Source organism: Pelodiscus sinensis, chromosome 20, assembly GCF_052426305.1.
Source record: "Pelodiscus sinensis isolate ZL-2025 chromosome 20, ASM5242630v1, whole genome shotgun sequence".
NCBI classification, from domain to species: Eukaryota; Metazoa; Chordata; order Testudines; family Trionychidae; genus Pelodiscus; species Pelodiscus sinensis.
In genome coordinates, this window is record NC_143071.1 from 23,940,620 (window position 1) to 23,955,559 (window position 14,940).

The 14,940-nt window shown below is 46.9% G+C and overlaps 1 protein-coding gene across 5 annotated transcripts in view; it reads right to left on the reverse strand.

The window, feature by feature from the left end:
* LOC102444405 (uncharacterized) overlaps window positions 1-14,940 on the reverse strand; it is a 166,575-nt gene that overhangs the window by 52,320 nt on the left and 99,315 nt on the right. The window contains exon 1 of one of the 5 annotated variants that reach the window (XM_089771969.1): window positions 7,240-7,607. The exons of the other annotated variants lie outside the window; for them this stretch is intronic. The gene's annotated coding sequence lies outside the window, so the exon portion shown is untranslated. Of the gene's footprint in view, window positions 1-7,239; window positions 7,608-14,940 lie in introns of those variants that run through there. 5 annotated transcript variants of the gene reach the window in all.

Sequence of the window (14,940 nt, forward strand, 5' to 3'; positions counted from 1 at the left end):
CGAGCAGCTCTGTGGGGTACCTCGGGGGTCCCGGGTCCTGGGCAGGCTGTTGGCAGGCTCCTGGCTCTCGGAGCCCTCCTCCTCTTCTTCCTTCTCCTCCTCCTCCGTCTCTTGGAGCGGTCCCTCTGCCCCAGGGTCTATCACGTCCCGGGGGGCAGGGACGCCATGAGGCCCCAGGAGGCAGTCCAGAGCCAAAAACTGGGGGCACGCCTCCAGGTCAGCCCCTGGCAGGCAGGCCCGGGAGTAGGACTGCCGCAGGTCCTTTATTTTCCAGCGCACCTGCTCCCGGCTGCGCTGGTGGCCCCTGGCGGCCAGGCTGGCAGCCATGCAGCCATAGACTGCCGCATTCCTGTGGCTAGTGCGGAGATCGTGGACATTGAAGGCTTCCCTCCAAACCTCGATGAGGTCCACAATCTCCGCACTAGACCACGCGGGCGCCCGCCTCTTGCGGCCCCGGGCAGGGTCCTGGGAGCCTCCAGGCTGGTCCCGGGAAGAGGGGGAGGGCTGGGTGTCATCGGGTGGCTGGCTCATGGGTATCAGGTGCAGGGTGTGCTGGCACAGGTGCTGGCAGCCTTGCAACTGGCACAAACTGTGTAGCCAGCCCGTGGCCCTTTAAGGGCTCCAGGGCCGGGAGGGGGGCAGTAGAGTTTGCTTGGTGTTGGCCAGAGTGGCCACCAGGGCAAGCTGGGAAGGGCTAGCCTCCCACTAGTTCGAATTAAGGGTCTACACAGCCCTTAATTCGAACTAGCAAGTTTGAACTAGGCTTAATCCTCGTGGAATGAGGATTACCTAGTTCAAACTAAGCGCTCCGTTAGTTCGAATTAAATTCGAACTAACGGAGCGCTAGTGTAGCGCATGTGAAAGTTAGTTCGAACTAACGTCTGTTAGTTCGAACTAACTTTGTAGTGTAGACATACCCTGAGAGACCTTAACTTCCACTGAAGGCAGTAAGAGCTTCTGCAGCTCATGACTAGACCTGATTTAAAATCATAGAATCATAGAGCTGGAAGAGACGTCAGGAGTCATTAAGTCCAGCCTCCTGCCCAAGGCTGGACCAATCCCAATGAAATCAACCCAGCCAGGGCTTTGTCAAGCCAAGACTTAAAAACTTCTAAGGATGGAGATTCCACCCCCTCCCTAGGTAACCTGTCCCAGTGCTTCACCACTCTCCTAGTGAAATACCTCTTCCGCTGTAACTTGAGACCATTGTTCCTCATTCTGCCATCCGTCACTACTGTGAACAGCCTTTCTCCAACCTCTTTGGAACCTCCCTTCAGAAAGTTGAAAGCTGCTATCAACCCTCCTTCCCCCACTCTTCTCTTCTGCAGATTAAACAGACCCAACTTCCTCAGCCTCTCTTTATCGGTCATATGCTCCAACCTCCTAATCATCTTAGTCTCCCTTCACTGGACCCTCTCCAATGTGTCCACATCCTTTCTGTAGTGGGGGGCCCAGAACTGGACACAGTACTTCAGATGTGGCCTCACCAGAGCCCAATGAAGGGGAATAATCACATCTCTGGATCTGCTGGCAATGCTCCTCCTAATGCAAGCCAATATGCCATTTGCCTTTTGGCTACAAGGGCGCACTGTTGACTCCTATCCAGCTTCTCGTCCACTGTAATCCCCAGGTCCTTTTCTGCTGAACTGTTACTTAGCCATTCAGTCCCCGGCCCGTAGCAGTGCTTTGGATTCTTCCATCCCAAGTGCAGAGATCTGCACTTCTCCTTGTTGACCCTCATCAGATTTCTTTTGGCCCAATCCTCCAATTTGTCTAGGTCACTCTGGACTCTATCTCTTCCTTCCAAAATATTTACCTCTCCCCCTAGCTTAGTGTCATCCACAAACTTGCTGGGGGTGCAATCCATCCCCTCATCCAAGTCATTAGTAAAGATGTTGAACAAAACCAGCCCCAGAAGCAATTCTTGGAGCACTCCACTTGATACAGACCGCCAAACAGACATTGAGCCATTGATCACTACCCATTGGACCCAACAATCTAGCCAGCTTTCTATCCACCTTACAGTCCATTTATCCAATCCGTACTTATTTACCCTGCTGACGAGAATACTGTGGGAGATCGTATCAAAAGATTTACTAAACTCCAAGTATATCATATCCACCAACTTCCCCATGACCACGGAGCCAGTTACCTCATCTTAGAAGACAATCAGGCTGTTAGGCACGACTTGCCCTTGGTGAATCCCTGTTGACTATTCCTGATCACTTTACCCTCTTCCAAGTGCTTCAAAATGGATTCCTTGAGGATCCCCTCCATGATTTTTCCAGGGACTGAGGTGAGGCTGACTGGTCTGTACTTCCCTAGATTCTCCTTTGTCTCCTTTTTAAAGACAGCCACTACATTTACTTTATTCCAATCATCCAGGACCTCCCCAAATCACCCCGAATTTTCAAAGATAGTGGCCAATGGCTCTGCAATCACATCAGCCAACTCTCTAAGCACCCTCAGATGCAATAGATCCAGCCCCATGGATTTGTGTATGTCCAGCTTTTCTAAACAGTTCTTAACCTGTTCGTTCTCCACTAGGACTGCCCACCTCCTTCCTATATTTTGCTGGCCCAGGAACAACAAATATCAGGTGCACTTGACTCAAGGCTTGGCTGATCCTGGCAAAGATTGGGAGCAAAGCTGAGCTTCAGGCTGTTTTTCATTGTCTAAGAAGCAGCTTAATGGTCTGATTCTGTGAGATGAAGGCTGAACATTGCTGGCACACATTGACATTAACTGAGGGTGAGGAGCACAGAGATAGAGAGCAATCACATCGACTTTTGAGACTGCAGCGTCTGTTTCTAGTTTCTTAATTAACTATAACCTTGCTGTGTAATGAGAGATAAGTGAGATGGCTCATATTTTGTACTAAGCCACACACAATCTTCTTGGGTCTCCAAACAGGGACAGGTTTTTCTAATAAGGCATTTTCTAGTGAGATTACTTAGTCCCTGTGCTAAATTCAACCCAGGAGAAACTTTGCTGAAATTAATGTGGTGGGTTTGACCCCTTGTGAATTGCCTTTTACAGAAGTACTAGAGGAAATGATGGGTAGGAAAGGGCAGAATTAACCAAAGGAGGAAGGGAATTTGAGAGATCATGAATGAGATGCTTTGGCACTAATTGGAAAGCTCTGAGCTCAGATAAGAAAAGGTTATGAGTGCACGAATTTTGTTCAGTTGCATCCTTTTTGTGTCTTTCATTTTCATCTGATTTGGCTTTGTTTCTTGCATTTTATTTGCTATGTGCAAGCTCTCTGTTTATTTAGACAGAATTAAGTGGACCAGCTCTGTGTCAGTGTAGCTATCAATCAGAATAATCTAGAGAGCAGTATTTTAATACAGGGAAGACACTAAAACAGATTATTGATACAATGTTAATAAAAGGGTCACAATATGAAATCTTTACACTGGCAAAGCACCCAGTGAACCCTGGGGGATTTCTCTTAAACGCTTAGGAAAGCAGGGGTTAACTCAGTGATAATAAAACTAAGGATGCCAAAGGACTTGCCAAATATTATACGTATAATTCTCACAGCCCCGTTGTGAGCTAGGGTATGAAATACCCTGATTACAGACTGATAAACTGAGGTACAAGGCAGCCATGGGTATTGCTCAGGATCTCAAAGTGACTCTATGGCAAAGGCAGAAATATAAAGCAGAGGTGAAATACTGGTCCCTATTGAAGTTAACAGCAAAATTCCCACTGGCATCAGTGGAACCAGAATTTCAGCTCAGGAATCCCAAATCTTACATTGGTGCTCTGATGACTACACCACACTTCCTCCTCCCATCTTAAATTGTGGAGCCTGAACAAACAAGGGGAAAAGAACTAGTTCTAACTACTGTGAGTGGCAAGAAGAGGACTAAATTCATCACTGGAGTAACTCCCTGATGTCCATCTGTGCAAAGCGGCATGGAGAACAAGACGTTGAATCAATGAGAAGCAGCGGTCAAACAAGCTAATTTTATGTTGGGAATCAGTACAAAAGGTAGAGGCAATAAGACAGAAAAAATCAAATTGCCTCTGTATAAATCCAGGGTATGCACACATCTTGGTTACTTCATGCAAATCTGGTTGCATGAAAAGATCTAATAGGACTGAAGAAGGTTCAGAAAAGGGCAACCAAAATGATTAGGGAATGGAACAACTTCTGTATGAGGAGAGATTAACAAAACTAGGACGTTTCAGCTTGGAAAAGAGAAGTCTAAGGGAGGACTGAATTCTGTGAAATCATAACTAGTGCAGAGAAAGTAAAGAAGGAAGTTAGTTACTCCTTTAACACAGGAACTAGAGGTCATTCAATGAAATCAATAGGCAGCAGGTTTAAAACACACAAAATGAAGTATTCTGCACACAACACAGTGGAATTCTGCCAGAGGCTGTTGTGAAGGCAAAGGCATTAACAGAATTAAAACAACAACAACAACAAACAGAAAAGTTAGCCAGGATGGGCAGGGATGGTGTTCCTACCCTCTGTTTGCCAGAAGCTAGGAATGAGTGACAGGGGACGGATTACTTGTTGACTACGTGTTCTGTTCATTCCCTCTGAGGTACCTGGGATTGACCACTGTCTGAAGACAGGATACTAGGCTAGATGGACCATTGATCTGATCTAGTATGGCTGTTCTTATGAGCAGGAGGAGATGGTGTGTAGGAAGGTAATAGCCAATTAAAAGGCTCCCTCTACATAAGGTTAATGCATCTGCATTTCCCAAACCTAATTGTACATTCACACCAAGTGCTCATCTCATGTCTTTCTGGTGTCTGCTACAGCAAATGGAGAGGTGATGGGATCTAGAGAGCTCTGCTTTCCTGGGGGTTGACAGAGAACCTAGTGGAACACCTGTTAATTACGCCGCACCACGCTGGCCAAAGGGGGAGTGAAGCTGGCGCGGGCTCGGCTGGGCCTCACCTCCCCTTGGTTTGAGCTACACCCGGGGAGCACGGGAAGAAGGTGAGCCCAGGTGCCTGGCAGGGGCACGTGCCAGAGGAGGGAACGGGCCCCGCACTCCAGGCACACTGGGGTGGTGCAGTCAAACCGTCGGGGGCCGGGCAGGCCCCGAGGGTGAGCGGCCACTGGGGTATTGGGGGAGAGAGGGAGAGGAAGCAGCCCAGGGCAGAACCAGGATATGGTTGGTGGGCTGATGAGTTTCGGCCGGATGCCCCATCTGCCGGACTGGACCTTGACCGGTCCGAGTCCTTAGGGCCCTGGACTGGGGCCCATGAGTGAGGGCAGGCCCGGGCCCCCTCTTCCCTCTCCAACCCAGGACGAGGAGCAAGAACATCAACCGTGAAGGGTAAAGACTGCTGAGTTGTGGAACCCGGGCTTAAACTGTACTGTGGGTGAGGTGGTGGGAACGTTCCGATTGTTTCGGTGGGGTGGCAAGGGAGCCGATAACCCGACGAGACCGCCCCGGTGCGGTCACACACCCCTTTGCTGGTCCTAGCTGCAGACTATGCTGCTTGGCCAGCCTTCAGCTCCTTGCGTTGCTTATCTGACCCCTTTGGCTCTGGTCACTGCAGGTCTGCCTCTCACCACAGGGTCTGTGCTCTGTGGGCTGTGTGGGCTTCTGGCTCTGTCACTGAAGATATGCTCCTCACCACAGCTTGCTCACCTTGCTGCTCTTCTCAGCTCTCTCCCGCTTTGGCTCAGAGACCCAGCTCACACAGAGGACTGGACCTGGCCTCCTAATTCCCTCATTGGCCTGCCCAACCTGTCAATCAGGCTGACCTGGAGTGCTGGCCTCTTCCCATTGTCCCTGGGGATTGTCAGCATTGACATCAAACCAACAAAAAGCCATCCTCAGAAAAGCCTTCTTTGATTTCCTACTCTGAGTGCTGCTTCATTCTTGCAATCCTAGCTGGATTCATTTTCACTTTACAGATCATTGCTGCTGAGTTACATCTGAATTGGGACACGTTACTTAGCCCCTGGTTTTCCCTGTCAATCACATTACCAAGTAAATACTACAGCCGTGAAAAGAAACACATTACCATCTACAGGCGTGCGCCCACAGGGAGAGCCTGGATCTGTGACAAACAAAGCTATAATAGCTACAACTGAGTGGGGACTGGAGCTGGGATTATGTGGAGAACTCATTTTAAACTCTGGAAAAACATGCAAAATCAGCAGAATATTTTAAAGTACATTTTATCAAACCACGTGGAAACTGTTTACTCCTTGCAGCTTTGGGGTGCTTTTAACTAAAAAGAGATGAAGCTGTGTGGAAAGTTCAAGTCAATACATCCCTGCAAACTAGGTTGTAATTGGTTTGCTTCCAGCCCTGCTGTAGTCACAACAGATCTCCTTGGAGGTTAGCAGTATAAAGCCAGTGTAATGTAATTTTCAGTGCCTGTTACTTATCAAAATTGTGTTGCAAGCATTTTAACAGTAAAGTTCTGACAAATTATATAAAACCATTCCATTGGAAAACATCTACAAAATACCCACTTTGGGAAAATGGATCATTACTCCCCCCAAATACTAACAGGTTTTAACAAATAGCACCAAATAGCACCCACCATTCAGAATCTGACTGCCCACTGCATTGCCCCTTGTGTGGTTCAAAATATGGCCTGTGTAAAGGGTCTTTGAGACGGGTTCATGTTGATAGGATAACATTTTTTACACCCTTTCCACAGGAATAAAGGAGGGAGAATGGGAAAATCGGGCAAAAGTTTTGCTGAGCTCACTCAAGTGCAAAAAAACGGCACACTTATCTCATAGGTAAGTATCTCATATGTAATGTAAACTCCTACTGCAGACTGTAATTTTTATCTCCCTCTAGTTAGTTGAGGTAAATCACAGGTCAGAGGTGTTTAGCCTCAACTAACTAAAAGAGATAAAAGATCTGTGGAATCAGCTAAGACAAGGTACAAAAGAATGTAACATATTTTACAATGAATACATAGCTTTAGTCTCAAATAGTAGCAGGCAAAAGCAATCTTTGTGGGATTAAAACATTTGGAAAGTATTCAAGATTGCAGAGAACTGTTTAAATCATGAAGGATTGTTTGCACATCCTAGCCAACATGCATAGAGCACAAGTAACAAGCAGCTTCCTTATACAGCATATGTTCTAACAGCCTAAATTGTTACAGCACCTTGGATTTTCAATGCAAATTCCTGTCTGATGTTTAAACTGGAAAGCAACAAGTTTTGTAATGGAAATAGCAAGCTGGCTGTCACTTATTCAGAGAATAGAAAAGAATAGCTTAGTACAGTACCTTCAAGTTGACAAGCATCCAAAATACGACTTTGGTTGCTGACTGTGTCCTTGCCTGGAAAAGTCACTTCCAACAGCTGGGAATCTTGGAAGAGCAGGTCTTAACCTGTAAGATATAAGCTTTCCCACTCCAGCTTGTTTTGCTATGGTCCATGGGTATTTTTCAAAGCCTGGCAAGTGAGTGAAAGTACTCTTGATCCTTGAAACTTGGTGTATGAAATGAAAACACTGGATTTCCCATAATCACTCCAAGAACTTTCACTTTCATTCTGAGAGCTAGCATTTACCTAATTAAATAGGAATTCTTACTATACTTCGGTGCTGGATACAGATGGAGGAATCAGTGCACAGGTCAAGAAAAGGCAAGGCTATTCCAGTGGCTGTCAAGTTGTGGGAAGGACACAATTGTGGCACGAAAGGGGAAACTATTCAGTTTCTTAATTAAACACATTCATCTGTGTTTGTAGAGCTGGTTCTTAAATGGGTGCTTGGCTGATGATGCCATAAGCACCATTGGAATTGCTGCTAGCAAGGGATGTGAAGAGGAACAAAGAAGGTTTCTACAGGCATGTTAGCAATAAGAGGGTGATCAGGGAGATTGTGGGGCCCTTACTGGATAAGGGCAGTAACCTAGTGACAGATGATGTGGGAAAAGCTGAAGTACTCAATGCAGTGTAGAGCGTTGTGCTGCAATGTTCTTTTGAGGGAGGGTATGCAGGTCCATGGGTTTGAGCAAGGACTCCTGGGTTTCACTCCTTGTTGCTTCACACTCTATCATGTGGCTTTCGAGTGCTTCAGTTTACCCATCTCTAAAATGGTTCTCCTGGAAGGCTTTATTAGCCAATGAGCTCAAATAAGCGCTCCTTACTCGGGTGCATTCCCAGAGACCCAGCAGAATCATCCTCAGTATTTGCACCATGTTTTGAGATCCCTGTTATTAACTGCTACAGATCTCAGTGACCGAGAGGGGCATGAATCAGTGTCTGGAAAGACAAACAACAAACCAGCGTAGGCTCAGGTACAGCCAGCAGTGTTTCTGGCAGTGCTTTAGGAAGTGCCAGCATGTGGTTTGAAGCAAAAAGTTTCCTATGGGCCTCTGCTGTGCCCCAAACCAACTAAGCTGTCCAAAGCTGCATGCAGAGATTGGATTCTTGCAGAGGATAAACTCCAAACACGTCGCCCTGCTCATGATCCAGCTGTTTACACTGCCACGCTTGGACACAGCGAGAGACTTAATCCCAGCAAGCCATTTCTGTGATTTAATCTGTTTCAAGGTACGTCTAAACTACCAAGTTTTGTCAACAAAACTCATGTCGACTCCCATAGGTCGACAAAAGAGAAATTGCTGGAGGGTGTTCACACTTGCTCCCTCTGTCAACACTAGAGAGCACCATCCTTGACAGTGTGAGCAGTGCATTGTGGGTATGCATCCCACAGTGTTGTCAGAAGGCAGAGCTGATCCCTGCACATCTTGGGATTCCCCCTCAGTTCTCCCACAGCCTCTTCAGCTGCCGGGAGCGGCACCACGAGTAGCTCTGTGCACTCTCCGTGCTGAGGAATGTCAAAGCCACACGCGTCTGTTCCCCATCCCTGCAGTAGCAGTCTGCCTGCTGCCGTGTTCCTTGGGCCAGTTTCAGGGCCAGGACCCAGGCTTGCCCCCCACACCTCATTTAAACATGGCTTGTTTGCCATTTTTGCCTCCAGGAGTAGGGTCCTTTTCCTCCAACTTCTTGTGCTTCTACAGCTTGACTTGTGTTTTCTGCCCATTCTGCTGTTCAGCTCGTGTGTGTCAAGGGTTTCTCCTAAGTACACAAAATGAAACTTGGGACTGGGAGTTAATCCTGCTTCCTTAATCACTTCCTTTGCATCTGATCAGGGTCAGTGGATGTTACAAAACTCTTCCTCCCCCCCCCCCCCCGAGTATGGAGATGGCAAATCACACAGGCGGGGGATTTCACTATTTACAGTGCTCACAGGAGCTTGCTGGTTGTTTTAAAATTACACTGCTGCATGTAGAATATAGTTCCAGGGTACGTGAAGGGAGCTTACAGCATATAGATTGGTGTCTTTGTTAGCATTTCTATAGCTTTAAATACATAAGCGTTCATCCTATTGCAGAGCCAGGAGAAGGAATTGGCTTCCATAATGGCCTAGATCCTTCTGATGATTCAGTCTTACACCTTAGTTATAGAATCCTAGAATCTAACAGGAAAGATCCTTGAGAGGTCATCAGGTCCAGTCCCCTGCACTTATTGCAGGATCAAACACCATCTAGACCATCTCTGACAGGTGTTTTCTCTAACATGCTCTTAAAAATCTCCAGCAATGGAGATTCCACAACCTCTCTAAACAATTTATACCAGAGATTAATCACCCTTATACAGTAGTTAGAAAATTTTCCTAATGTCCAACTTAAACCACCCAGGATGCAAATTAAGCCCATTGCTTCTAGTCCTATCATCAGAAGTTAAGGTAATAATTTTCCTCCTTCCTCCTTGTAACAATCTTTTAGATACTTGAAAGCTGCTTTATGTCCAATCTCAGTATTCTCCTTTCAAGACTAATAAACCCAATTCTTACAGTCTTCCCTTATAAGTCAGTTTTCTAGACCATTAATCATTTTATGCAACTTGGACTTTTTCCCAATTTGTCCACATCTTTTCTGAAAAGAGCCCAGAACTGCACAGTTCTCCAGCTGAGGTTTAATCAGTGTGCAGTAGAGTGGAAGACTTATGTCTTGTGTCTTGCTTTACAACACTCCTGTTAATTCATCCCAGAATGATGTTTTTTTTGCCACTGTGTCTCTCATATTTAGCTTGTGGTCCACTATAACCCAAAGATCCCTTTCCGCAGCACTCCTTCATAGATAGTAATTTCCCAGTTTGTATGTGTGCAACTGATTGTTTCTTCCTAATTAGAGTACTTTGCATTTGTCCTTGAAGAATTTCATCCTATTTACTTCAGACCATTTCTCCAGATCCTTTTGAATTATAATCCTAAACACTCGTAACCCCTTGCATCTTGCTATATTGCAGGAGCCCAGATTTGTCTGTCCACCTCTAATTCTCTGATGATTAATCTGTTTACTGAATTGCTCTCCTGCATACAAATCTCTTAGGAGATGAGAAATGCCTCGAAATGCCAATTCTAATGGGATTAGGGCAATATCTTTGGATGAGAGAAGTGTGTTGTTAGCTAGTGATCAAAGATGGATATGGACATACTGAGCTTGCTTCAGAAAGAGCTCAAGGGAACTTTCATATCAACTGAATGTCGTTAAGGAGTTTGAACAGCTCTACAGTCAAGTGGCTGAGCTTGGCTACCAGTTTGGATGTTATCGAAACAGGAACATCTCTGTACTGACCTTGGAAATGAACAGTTTGTGCCTTGGGTTCAGAAGAAAAACTGAGTAGTTGAATCTGCAGAAGAGAAAAACTGTGTAGTTTATCGCTGAAGAACACAAGCGGTGGGAGACAATCTCTCATACCCAGACACTTGGGATATGTCTTGTGATCTCTTATGGGATTAAGTCAACCTTAGTTATGCAACTCCAGCTGTGTGAATAACCATAGCTGGAGTTAACGTTGTTTAAATTGACTTATTACCATGCTGAGTCTGGTGTGGACACTGCAATAAGAGAGTTTCCCTCATTGATTTACTTTATGATTTTCATTCCCGTGGAATATGGGAGTCAACAGAGGGGTCATTTGTGTAGGCCCACTAAATTGACCCTTAGTGGCTCAATTGTTGTACAATCCACAGTAAGTGTAGACATGCCCTCAGTGAGCATCTGATCCCATGTGGATGCATCAGATCACACATGGATGCAGAAATTGGTGGCTGAAAATCAAAAGGACTGTAGTTGACCTTTTAAATAAATCTTAGATTAGTTTGTAAGAATTGGCTGTGTTTATGTTAAGGCTTCTTCCCCACTCTGGCACTATGTATGCAGAAGTGCGGGGCGGGGGGGGGGCTGCAAAAGTACCCCAAAACCTTATCTTTCCAGGCTTTGGTATAAAACTTCCCCGCAAAATCTTTGAACCAGCGGGGTTTTAAAAATGGCGGCTCCCCGCTTATGCAAATGAAGCCCGGGAAATTCAAATCCCAGGCTTCATTTGCAAGTGCGGTATGCCTACATTACCCTCCTAGTTCGAACTAGGAGGGTAGTGTAGACATACCCATGGAGAGCTTTAGTGAGGATCATGGCTTGTCATCTTTGGTACCGTGGTGATGTGTCAGTTTGAACTCTGCCTGTCCTCCAGGGAGCAATGCTGGTAGCAGAGGAAAGCTCTCAGAAGAGTTCATAGCCACAGTCTTATTTGACAGGTGGTTGAATCAGTCCATGATCTTGCAGTGCACTCAGGTGTCTTGCGAACACCATGCTGTCCCCTCGTTGGATCCCTCGGTAGGTCTTTCTACCATCGCTGGCTGGCTAGGAGATGCACTCTCATCCTGGCAGACAAAGATCTTGGATTCAGTTGTTCATGCCTTTGTCACCAGTCGGCTGGATTACTGCAGTGGGGTATACCTGGGCCTTCAGCACTTAGGAAACGCAGTTGAGTATATAATGCTGCAACCTGTCCCCTCAGGAACACAGGCAACTATGAGCATCTGAAACCTGTCCTCCACCCGATCAGACTTAAAGTCTCAGCTCAAGATAGCTACAAGACTGCCCAGTGCTCCAAGAGGAACACCATGATTAATAGCTTTGCTCCTGGGGGCAAAATGCAACTCTCAACAATAGAAGGGATGAGAACAGATTTCAGTGCATAGAATAGAATGAAATACGTGTTAGTCTTAGTTGTTTTCAGCCAATGCCTCCTCTATGACCTTTAATTGTGTATGTAAGCCGTTCCTTTTCCTTTCTTTTGTGTTATTTAGAAATCAGGCCTGTATAAGCTGTCCCCATGTTAGGCGTGGCTGGGAACACTGGAAGTGTATGCAGTCCCAAAGGGACTCAGATTTGATTTCCAGGAGCTATCTTAAAGGTCCGTGTCCCATTCCCTGTCTCACGCTCTTCCTTGACAGGAACCCTGAGGTTAACATTTGGAATAGTTCCCAGAAGTCATTTCTAGTTCTCGAACACAGCCGTGTTTTCTTTTACCATCCTGGCAGGAGATTTTTAGAGCTATCAGGTTCAGCTTTTACAGCTTTTAAAACATTCTATTATCAAGTGTACCTTAAACACCTGTTTCTGTGAGCTAACCTCCTGAGAAACGTAAGGGTAAAGGTTTCACGTTAATGAGCCAGGCTTCTCTCCCAGCTTTGGCACTTGGCAAGACAGTTCTATGTGTGGCATTGACAAAACCAGGGCCTTGTTTAGGCTCAGCAGCCACAGGGTCAGCAGTGTTGGAGGTTGAATTATTATTATTTGCTTATTCTGTAGTCAGTGCTGAGTTTACAATGGCACTACTTGCACCACACAGCTGGGCCCATGCTCACAAGGGGCACCATCCTGCTTTGCTTGCACTCTACCCTGAGACCTCTCTAGCCCACTGGCTCTCCCCTCTGCCCACCACTTACTCCTCTCAGCCTGCCAGGCACTGAGGGTATGTCTACACTACCCTCCTAATTCGAACTAGGAGGGTAATGTAGGCATACCGCACTTGCAAATGAAGCCCGGGATTTGAATTTCCCGGGCTTCATTTGCATGACGTTGGCCGGCGCCATTTTTAAATGCCGGCAGTTCGAACCCCGTGCCGCGCGGCTACACGCGGCACGGAGTAGCTAGTTCGGATTATGGGTTCGAACTGCCGGCATTTAAAAATGGCGCCAGCCGGCTTCATGCAAATGAAGCCCGGGAAATTCAAATCCCGGGCTTCATTTGCAAGTGCGGTATGCCTACATTACCCTCCTAGTTCAAATTAGGAGGGCAGTGTAGACATACCCTTACTTAGCTAAGAACTCCTTTCCATCTCCTGACCTCACCCTCCAACTTCTCTCTGCTTCCTGGATGGACCCCAGTGCACCTCAGTCTCTGTGCACTCTCTGTGGCCCACACCTGTGGGTCCCCACCTGTATCCATGGAGCTGAGCTGCCTGGGACAGATGCAGAAGCTTGGCCAGTCTTGGCCATTTGGGACAGGAAAATGGTGGGAGGGAGTCTTGGCTGGGCCCCTCCAGGCAAATGGCTCTTGAGGAGCCTGACCTAGTTTGGACTAAGGGGGTTTAAAAATGGCGCCCGGTTGGGAAGATGCAAATAAAGCCCAGGATATTTAAATCCCGGGCTTCATTTGCAACTTTGAATGCCTATGTTAGCCTCCCTAGTTCGAACTAGGGGGCTAGTGTAGACATACCCCATGAGTTTTCAAAGATAATGGCCAAAGGCTCTGCCAACTCCCTCAGTACCCTTGGATGCATTAAAGAGGTAAATTACATTTCATGTGCCTGGGGAGGTGGTGATGGGTGAGTGTGTCTTTAGACCCTGGAACTAGATGAGACCCAAATAACCATCCCATCCCATCTGAACAGACATTCCCTGCCCTGTTGCTAGTGAGGGAGGGAATAAAGAACCTCGGGAGATTCAAGTTTACTTGCAACTAACTTTGGCCTAACCAGGATTGGGACCACGAGGTAATGAGTGCAAATGGCTTTAATTGCCTTAACCTCCTCTGGAAGGAGGGAAAAGGGAAACTCATTCTCACTACAGTAGAGTCCCGATTATCCGACCTAAACGGGGCTGACAGGTGGTCAGATTATCGAAAATATTGGATGATAGGGACTCTACTGTAGTCAGCACCGCTTGGTCCCCAACCCTGCCTGGCCCTGGCCCTGGCCCCTTCCCTCCCCGCAGCTCCCGGACCTTGGCCGGGAGAATGGCCTTACTCACTGCCCAGTCACTCTCCTGGAGCTGCTGATGCCGCTCCTGCCGGCGTCGCTTCGTCCCCGGGAGCTTCAGGGTCAGATAAAGCAGAATGTCGGATTACCAAAGGTCGGATAATCTGGACTCTACTTTATCAGCATTCACACTTTTAGGCCAACAGAATACAGGCTATAGCACCAGGCACCAGAAGTTCATGCTGAGGTTCATGCTGTCTATATCTTCCCGTGATGACCCTGGAACCAATTCGCTGGCCGGGCGATCCAAGCAGAGGGCACCCCCGGGAGGTCCTGCTTGGTGATCCCCTTTCGGGTTCTCTCTCTCTTCGTTGGATTGATGATGTCACAGGCCATGCGCAGCTTCTGGGTCCATAGGCCTTCCTCGATGTCCTCTCTGTCAGCGCCTGGGCTTTCAACATGTCTCACTCTTTCTCAAGCTCACATTGTTTTCTTTCAGCAGGTCCATATCTTGTGCCAACTGACTTTTCGCCATCTGCCACTAATGCCACAAAAGCCATGCAGCAGCTCTCTCTGTGCACTGCAGGGGGCTGTGTGCACTCAAGAATAGTGGTAGAGATGTAGCCGTGTTAGTCTGGGGTAGCTGAAGCAAAATGCAGGACAATGTAGCACTTTAAAGACTAACAAGATGGCTTATTAGATGATGAGCTTTCGTGGGCCAGACCCACTTCCTCAGATCAAATAATGGAAGAAAACAGTCACAACCATATGTACCAAAGGATACAATTTAAAAAAAAGAACACACATGAAAAGGACAAATCACATTACAGAACAGAAGGGGGATGTGTGTGGGGGGGGGGGGAAGGAAGGTGAATGCCAGTGAGTTAATGATATTAGAGGTGGGGAAGGGGAAATGTCTGTGAGTT